Source organism: Anopheles darlingi, chromosome 2 (assembly GCF_943734745.1).
Source record: "Anopheles darlingi chromosome 2, idAnoDarlMG_H_01, whole genome shotgun sequence".
NCBI lineage: Eukaryota > Metazoa > Arthropoda > Insecta > Diptera > Culicidae > Anopheles > Anopheles darlingi.
In genome coordinates, this window is record NC_064874.1 from 67,758,360 (window position 1) to 67,768,325 (window position 9,966).

Below are 9,966 nucleotides of genomic sequence, written 5' to 3' on the forward strand. Positions count from 1 at the left end.
GCTGCTGCGACGATCACCGAGACCGATAAGGCTCGAACGTTAATGTGAGACAATTTATCAACGGAACGCCCTACGGCCTACCGATCGCGCTGCAAAGCGCACCGCCGCTCCCCCTCTCACTTCCCCCCCCCCCCGCCATTCAATCACGCGAACGAACGAAAATATGAAACAATCTTTTATCACTCGTTCTCGTGGTCGTGCTCGTGCCGATCCTATTCACGTCAACCACCTGTGTCATCGAAGGGGTAGGAGAAGGAGAGGAAGGTATCGGTGTTAAATGGCCGCAAGTTAAAAATGCCTTCCCCCCCAACCACGCGCGCACCCAACGGGTGCTCCCGGACAATGGGCTCGGCCATTAATAAAGTGTTTAAGGATCTGGCTGGCTGGAGGGCTGATTCTGTTTTGGAAGCTTGCGTTTTTGGAATTCAATTTCATCTTTATGCTTGCTTTGTTGTGGTGGCTACATTGTTGAATGAAACCGGAGACAGAGGCAGAGGCAAGGGCATACCGGAGGCATGGTGGGGAGGGGAGGGCGAAAAGCATGAAAAGGATGCCCCCCCACTGGGCCGGGAATGGGTCGTAATCGGAGCTTAAAAAGGCGTACAAAAGTGCATTTAATGAAAGACGACGATTGTTGGCTCGTTGGAGCGTTTCGTGCTCTGCCTACCCCCATCCCTCTCCTTTTACCCCTCATTCACCATGCTCTGTGATGCTCTGTCTGATCTCTTTGGTCCCTTGTTTTTGTGTTGGGTGCTCCCGGTGCACGGGCGGAAGGTATTTTTGGCACGCTTCGTCGTCGTCGTCGTCATCGTCCATTTCATTAGCTTGGCTCATAATTGAACCACCTCACACCATGTTCGAACCGATTTCGGGCAAAGTCCCGCGTTCCCGCGAAGGTATTGGTCGTAACGGTGGGGTTTTTGTGGGGAGGTGGTTGACGCTTAAAAATTGGGGATCAAATGGAAATGTTGAACTAATTTAATTTGGCTTATGTTTCGCGGCATCAAACGATTGGTAGGGGAAGGAAAAGGGAAGGGGAAGAGAAGGGGGAGGTTTACTGGCGGGAACAGTACAACATGAACCCGTTAATGGCCCCCCGGGTGCGGAAGGGTGAGGAGCATCATTGGTTGATTAAAGGTTGACACTCGGAAACAACAACCAGCCGCAGTCGCGGTGTGCTCGCGAGCCTAATAAGATGCTGCGGGGGAATGTTGTTTCATCGATTGCCTCGGTTCGATGATTTTTAACGCCGTGGGGCACCGGGTTTTCTGCTCCTGCCGGTTTCGCAAATAGTTTTAAATCGTAATTGGTCATTAGCGCGAATTGCCGCGGTTCATTTGTGACGTTCATTTTATGGTTCGATTCTTACTTCCATTTTGCGTTCCATTTTACTCCCTGTGGGATGTAATGATGGAATTACTTGAATGTTCCGAATTGTTGCTGGTCGTTAAAACGGTTCATAAAATGAAAACAGAATGGTATGGGCGGAGCTCTCACAGCTTTTTATCGTAATCGTTTTGGGCACTTAAGCAACACGTAAAGGTATAAAAGGGACAGATTGATTTTTGAGAGAATTTTACTATCTAGGGAATAGACTTGTGATATTAAATTGATTAAACAAATTATTGCTTGTGTTACTTTATCGTTATTAAGTGTTAGCTAAAAAGAAGTGATGATTAACCGTCTAATTTTATCAACAAAACTCAGTCTTTGGAAAGATGAAGTTGATTATCTAAACTTCACGAATTTTTTAAAATAATAAAATTAAATAGATGTGTATCACGCAAGCAAATCATATGAATATCATATCATATGATATCATATGCATATTATTTAAAACTAAAAGCGCCTCTCATATAGTCACTCAACGAACAACAACACATAAGCCAATTTAATTTTTCATTCCAATTGCCTTGAGGACATTATAAAACAGATGTTGTTCTGATATCAAAACACAATCATTCATATTGCTGAACAAGAATTTAATAGTATCTTTAAAATCAATCCTGCAAATTTCGACAAAGAGAATCAATGCTACCTTATTTGATTTTGGTTTTTACAATGCATTGAACAAACATTTAAATTTAAATCGCAAAAAATAGTACTCTGGAAACATTACGAAAATCCTCTGAATTGAATGATCTTTAAAATCATTATACATTTAATGACTTATCCCATTATTCGAATTATCGATGGAATGACATTCACAGACACCGCTTCTTCTTTTGTTAATAATAGTTCAACGACACCGATGCGTCTCTCCACCGGTGGTGCGATTGAGACTAAATGATTTCCCGATTAAATTGAACATGAATGATGCATGACGCGACTGGCAATCACTTTAAGCCTCGCACAACACACCAGGCGTCTCACAATCACTGTCCATTGCACGCCTCAGTGCTTCAGCAAAGTCACGACAAGAGAGAGAGAGAGAGAGATAGAGAGAGGTCCATTGATATCATAAGCATGAGATGCAATTATGTTTCCGATATTATTTCATCGATTCCCATCGCTTCTCGTCGTCGTTGATTTCGTGTCATGGCATCATCATGCGGGCACCGCAACCGGGAGAGACGAGAAAAAGGAGAAGGATGCATTCGATTGCTCACGTAGATCACAACAAAAAAAAATCTCATTACCGTCCGTCCGTCCGTCCGTCGGTCCGTCTGATCTGTCTGATTCGTCGACCCAAGGAGTGGCCAAGAAAAGTGACGTTCTTCACGAACGACGCCTGCGAGTCCTCCAAGAACGCAACCGTCCGTCCGGTGGGATTATCCTTGAGCCGTGAGATTCAATCGACCGCCACCGACGTCAATGATATGGCGACCGTCACGGTGGCAACATAACATTAATCAAAAATTCGTTTGCCCGCGGCTGTCGGTCGGTCGGTCGGTCGGTCTGTCGGTTGCTTGCTCGCTTGCGTTGGTTCGTTTGACATTCGAACATTCGAGCTGACAGATCAAGATAACCGGGGGACCGTCGACGAGCAGTGACAAGGCAGATTCGGCAGCGACCGGCGCATAGCATAGCTAGTATGCTCTGCTGCTGCTGCTGCTTTGGTGCCCTTTTGCGATTGCATTTGAAGCCCTTTTTGCATTCGGCGGTGGCGGAGCCGCCCAGTTTCGATTAGGCTTACAACTTAATTCCATTGCAACCGGGTTCGGGCCACCACCACCGCACACCACCACCGCTGCCCTTGCTGACACACTTACACCACCGCTTGCCGGGCTTGGTTCTTTCGAGGATTTCTGTTCGGTTTCTCGGCTCGCGACTTGTCAAGCCAAGTCAGAGTGTCATACACACACAAAAGCGCCTTTCGCGCCGCGATTCGGGGTTATGATTTTCAAATTTTCAAATCAACCGTAACGTGTCACTCTGGCAGGTTTGGGGCCCGAAGGGCAAAATGAAGGGACCACCGACGGGGTAGGGGACGACCGCAGCAGCGACACCAATCAAGGGGGCGGTCCGGTGCGGTGGCCCTTCGAAAGGAGGGTGGTGGCGGCCCCCGCGTGTGTGTGGAGTGGTTTGTTTCAACACCAACCGAGAGCGTGCGTGTGTGCTACCGCCCCAGGTGAGGCCACAGATCGATCGATCGCATCGAGAGGCATTCAAATGTGCGTTTCTGTGAGTGTGTGTGTGTTGAACGCGCGGCGCGGGGTTAAACAGGGATGCCCTTTTTGGGGGGAAGGTAGGTAGTGGTGGTGTGGTTTGAAAATGAAATATTATCTCGCGGCGGCTGCTGATACGCGCCTGGTGCTGAGTAATTGGAGAGTCGTGGTCTCCGGTGCTCGAGTTGCCTAATCGACAGCAATTAACATTGTATCAACATCAAACAAATTCTGAACATTTACATACAACTTGTTTTGACGTTCGGCTTAGCGAGGTTATGTTGTGGCACTCGGTACCAGGGACTACCGTAGCTTCACTGTACTTAGAATACACTCCAGAGCATGACGATGTGTGTGCCGGCTGCCGGGGAGAAGAGGCACTCCAGGAACGCAAACAGTGCCCATTGCCCACCACTTGCTATTCCGGATGCAACCTTTTGAAGCATTTGCCATCAACCATCTCTCGCTCTCTCTCTCTCTTTCTCTTTCTCTCCCTCTCTCCACCATCGCTTTCCTTCTTAACGATGCAAAAACAAGCCGCAAGCATCGGATTCAAGCTTAATCTGTGTGCTGTGACTGGCGCTGCTGGCCAGAGGATAATGCAAATGTTTGCGATGCGATGCGATGCACACAATGCAACCACCACCGTGCACATCCCCCGCTCCCCTTTCTCACGCCCTCTCTCTCTCTCTTTTTCATGGCATATTCTTGGAAATAGTTCTGTGCAGTTCCGACGGATTTTACACGCACGATGTAACTTGCCTTTTCGGGTTGGTTGGTTGGTTGGTTGGCTGAATTGCCCGTTTCACCACGTTTTGTGCCCCGTTGACGCACCCAAAACCGCGAATGATGCAGAGGCAGAATTGCGGCTCCGGCTCGAATATTTTCGCTTTCGAACTTTTGTGTGGTTTCTGCGAATCCGAAAGTTCTGCTACACTTTCCGGTAAAATCCGGAGAAAGGGAAATAGTTCTGGCCGTCGTCTTGCTTTTGGTGTACCAGCAGCGTCCCCGTGGAAACCATTTTCAGTTCGTGGGCTCAACGTTTCGTCTGGTCTGGGGTCTGCGGTGCGGTGCGTTGGTGCACTTGAAATTATACTTTAAACAAAGAAGAAAAAAAAATTAAACAGGGAATGCACTTGCACGTGGCATAGTATCCTGTCAAGGGCTGCGCTCACCAGATGATGGATCTCTCCGTGACGACGATATGGCGTCCTCGGCTGAACGACTGCTACAACATCCATCCATCTTCCGCACTTTGATATGTTCCATGTTGTGCGGGCCGAGGTCCGTGGCCACGCGAAACACGTTGCAGTGATGCAGTTATGTGAAAACGGGCATGCACCGTAACGAAGCAGACTTTAGACGAAAACTCTTTCTGTGTTGGACGTTTTCGAAACTGTGTAGAATAACCTTTTTCGTTCCATTTTCCAGCGGTGCATTAGCTTGATCGTTAGTTTGGAAAGTAGACCTGACGAGTTTATTAGGAGTTTTTTCCCAATTTAATCAAAGTGGGATTGTTTTCCAATTTGCAAACTCATGTTTCTATCAATAGTTTGCTACGGACACTCTAAGTTTCACATTATTTACTCTTCAGCTTATTTTATGGGCAAATAATAGTTTTTTCTATATTTAAGTCATGGATGCCTTTTAACTTTGTGTTCAGGATTCATCTTTTAGCATTTATCTGGTGAGGTGGCATTTAAAAATGTCTCAAAACTGCAAAAAGAAACCATTTTATTCTCACAGTTATACGGGAAAATATGAGCTTTTATTGATGCCAATATGTGGTTATTTTATTGAATATGTGGTTTTATTGCAATTATATGCGAAAGTAAATTTCCTTTAATTTACTGCAATCAAACATTTACACAAATGCTGGAGTAAATCAATTCCCTATGAGCCAAAGACAAACAACTGAAATATTATTCAACACGTCATTTGGGAAATGGAATCTCCAAATTTATCCTCGGTTCCATTTCACTCAGCCACTAAAGTCACCCACACAAACGCTTACCGAAAGCTGGTGGCTACTTTCGCACCCCGCTCGGCTTTCCACAAGTGCCCATTAACATTTCACAACAATCGCCTACAAAATGGGTCTCCGTAAATTAGCGGATTCGCGTGGACGTGCTACTAATCCGTGCCAGCAGCCGCCGCCAGTCCGTCATCTGTTTCGAGGTCGAGTACTATCTGCCAAGTACCGCCAATGCTTGAAAATCCGTAGCTCCCCCAAACCCGCAGTGGCAGAAGCAGAACAGACCAGACAAGGCTAGGGCAAGGGTGTAGGAATCCTGAAATTTGACACGACCAATCATCAGCTCGAAAGGAGGGTCCCAGGGATGATGGTACAATGCACAATGCAAAAATGGCGCGCAAAAGCGAGAAAATAAGCATAAGAAAGGAGAAAGCGCCCCGGCCGGCCGGCCGAACAGATCCCCTCGAGTGACATAATTAGCATTTTGCTGACGGCAATTTAACGAAACCGTCAAGGGACTGGTGACTGCTGCGCGCGCTCACCGGTAGGAGGATCCTCTCGTGCCACTTATCATGTACGTTTTGTGGCGCTAGGAAACATCCATTCCTCTCAGGAATCTGAGGACCTGGGAATCTGAAAGTATGATTCCGGGCAGAATGACAACCATCTACCTGCTGGTAAGTTTCGGTGTGTAAGCGTAAGCGCTTTTCGCTTTTAATTGAAACCACTCGGTTTGTCGCTAATTTGGCCAAGTCTTTCCTTGCTCATTGCTACTGGAAATCTGTTTCCAATGTGCACGGTGTTTGCATTAAAACATGATTTATCTTACGATTTGCATAAGGTGAATGGAGCGTTTGGATGGTTTCGCTTTTCATTTGTGCCTGAACTTGCTTGGAGCTCCCAAGAACTCTTGAGGAAATTAACTTTATCTCTACAATCACGATTCACTCACTACGCTTGACAGTCGACGGTGTAAGCTTTCATCAGGACCGGTAGCACACAGCACACTGGCGCACAGACAGCTTTCCGTAGAGAGCAGTGAATGAGAAAGGCGCTCCCGAAACGGCGCAAAGATAATTCTCGCCAATTATGGTGGATAAGATTCGCTCTCTTGTGGATTAATATGATTAAAATCGACTTCCGAGTAACCGTTTACCATCACAACATCTCAACAACATCTCAACAACATCAACAGCGAATGGTAGTGTACGGTGGTTGGCATGCTCACGGGCACCCCGGTGGCAAGTGTTGCTGATGCTTAGGAGGAGAAAACAATGCCAAAGTTGCCGCATAGTTGGCGCATTCTTCACGACGTTGGTTTAACATGACTCCATCAAGTGGTCGTAGAACAGAAAGAGAGGGAGAGAGAGACTGTTGCTGTCGAAAGTCGAAGCATTTCTCGGTAGCAGCAGCAGCAGCAGCTTAGATAGATAACCGTTTAGTGATTCAATTAAGCTCCCGAAACTCACTAACAAGTGTTGTTTCGAGGATCTTCAGCGCTCACGCCAGGATCATCTGAAGCGCACACACACACACATACACAGATAGACAACGCCACAGCAGTTGATGATAGATTGACAAAGTTTCGCGCCAGTTGATCACTTCTTATCGCTCACACCTAGCGCAACCATTTTTGGCAACAGGCAACTCCTGACATACCGACTGTGGCTGCTATGGCATGGCGATGCTTACGGTAGCCGAAAGTTGGCTTAATTGAAAAAGTTTAATCTCTGATCGCCCCGGGCGCAAAGCATCGCAAAGGCAGACGGGGTGCTACAAAACAATGGAATGCAACAGTTGGCATCATGTTTACCGTTTGGGAGGGTTTCGAAAGGAGGAGCTGGTGTGTCCATCATAATCTGACTGATGCTTCAGTTGGTGTAGAGTGACCGAAGAGTATTGTAAAGTATGGAACTAGAGAGGCACATGATCTGTACAGAGCTAGTTCTTTTTATGCTACTCTAAATATTAATTGCCCTGGACTTTGTTCTAGCAACATTCGAAACAATATGCAGTGATATCTTAATGATCTTGATGATGTACCTTTACACGGAGTTGCAGGCTGTAATCGAATACTGTAACAGTGTAATAAGCGAATGAGTTTTCCTCTTTGCACAAGTACATCCGTCAGAATTGTAAAGTGCTCTTTTATCGTTAGAAAAGTTGTTGAAAACTATTTGAAGTAAACCATATCGATGCATAGCTTATTATTTGTTAATGCTATCCAATTTATATTTTTCTTTTATTATAATGAGTATCTTTTTATTGAAATTAAATATCAACTAATGTTTACCTTTACTGGACAATTGAAAACAATTCTATATCATATAATCGATAATTCTAACGGAATAGAATTACCCTTTTAAACTATCGCTAATCTCCATCTCAATATTCGATACATTGATTGACTTCTCCTGAGCAAATTTCGTCCAAAAGATAGTTTCGGATTGTTCAAAGAAAAATCATTACTCATCTTCAACCCAAGGAAAAGCATAATTTGCATCGCTCAATTTGAATGCCACATACCACACCACCTCAGCGCCCAACAGCATAACTCGCTGGTCGATTGTTCATCCGCGATTCCCTCCAGTTGATGCAGTATCCATTCGTCACCTTTTGCACCGATTGACCTTTCCATTCTCGCTCACGGCTCACCGCTCGTGAATACCGGGAGTCCCTGTCTGGAGGACACACTGGACAGGACCTAGCACACCAGCACACTAGACATGCTTCTTGCCCGTGCTGAGAATGGACCAATTATCAGCGCACAATGGACCGTCGCGGTCGCGCGCCCAAACCAATAAAGCAATCGTAATCACCCGGGAGCCAGACCTCCAGTAGCGCGCCGACAGGGGTCCGGCAAGGTTTATGGCGCTTCATTGGCGCACACCGACAACCGAGAAGTTTCTGCATCTTTAAAGCACGGACGCGTCCCTCCGCGCCAGAGTACAATCGGTTATAAATTCAGGGCCATCGATTATTCTCCACAAATAACGTTGCTCCAGATTTTCTGCTCCTCGTTCCTGCGGCGTACCAAGCTGCTTTTCCTTTCTCTCTCTCTCTCTCTCTCTCTCCTGGCTTATTGTGGCCTGTCCTGGCTTCACGTAACATTCGTTAGTGGTGGTCGCCTGAGCGAAAAGTCAATTCCGTGGCGAGCTGGTGGCGGGTGCCCGGAGCCTGCCGCTATTGCATCCCGCCGCAACCTTGCACTAGATGGCGAGTGCACCCGGTGGCTTTTCGGCGAATGGAAGGCAGCAAATCAGAAGCTGTGGAAACGGAGACAGCCGACAGGGTCGGGTTCGGTCTGGCCTGGTTTGACCTGTCGAGCGGTCGGGTTAAAAACTGTCGACAGCATCATTCGTCGTCCTGTTCGAATGGTGTGATACAAGACACTATAGTGCCAGGTGTGGTTCCATGGAAACTTCCCGGTGACAATCCAGGTTCCATTGAATGGGAAATTGGTGCCTGAAGTGTACCGAACTGTGTCCCAAGGAACCGAACCGAATTCGATCGAATGCTCAATATTGACAATTTACATTTCAATTTTGAAGCAAACTTCCGAAAAGACATCAAATATTCCATGTTGAATTGAACATTTGAAAACATTTTCTTACAAAAAATAAAGTGCTCGAATTGTGACGTGGTGCTGCTAGTGCACCCAGTGTGCGCTGGTGTGCTCAATCGATCGATCGACGACGACGATGACGACGACGGGATCTTAGCACATCGACCGCATATGCGTTGTTGTGGTGCACACACTTGCACGTTCTACTTGCCACGCCATCCGGTGCACCCAGTTCGAGACTTCCTTTGGCGCTTACGCCAATCGATGCAGCGGCAGTGGCAGGCCGCAGGCCGCAGGCCGAGGCCGAGGCCGAGGCCGACGCCGATACCGAGTATGCCACACCAAGCAAGGAAAACGTGACAGGAGGGAGGGCTGCTTGGCAAGCGATAGCCGAAAGGTGAGGAACGGCCATCGCCACCGGCCAGCAGCCGATGATTCAATCTTTTACGAGGGCAATTAATCAGAACAGCGTGTGTTCTCGGTCACTTGCCTCACTCACACTTGCCGTTTCCGATGCCTTCATATCTCTGCCGTTGTTTTTTTTTTGCTGCTACTGCTGCTGCTGCTGCTGCTGCACTTTTTATGAGCAACACCGGCGGCAGTGGTTACCACAACATGCCTTTTTCATGCTCTTCGATTTGCTCGATTCTTTACTCGAGGGCTCCTCACGGCGTTCGCGTGCGCCTGGTTCTTCCTTTCGTCGTTTTATGTTGTTTGATCGCTGAAAGCTCAATGCTGCCGAGTGGTCGATGCTGCTGCTGCTGCTGCTGCCGTTTGGACTGATGTGGCGAGGAGGATTGCTTTTATTAATGGAACAA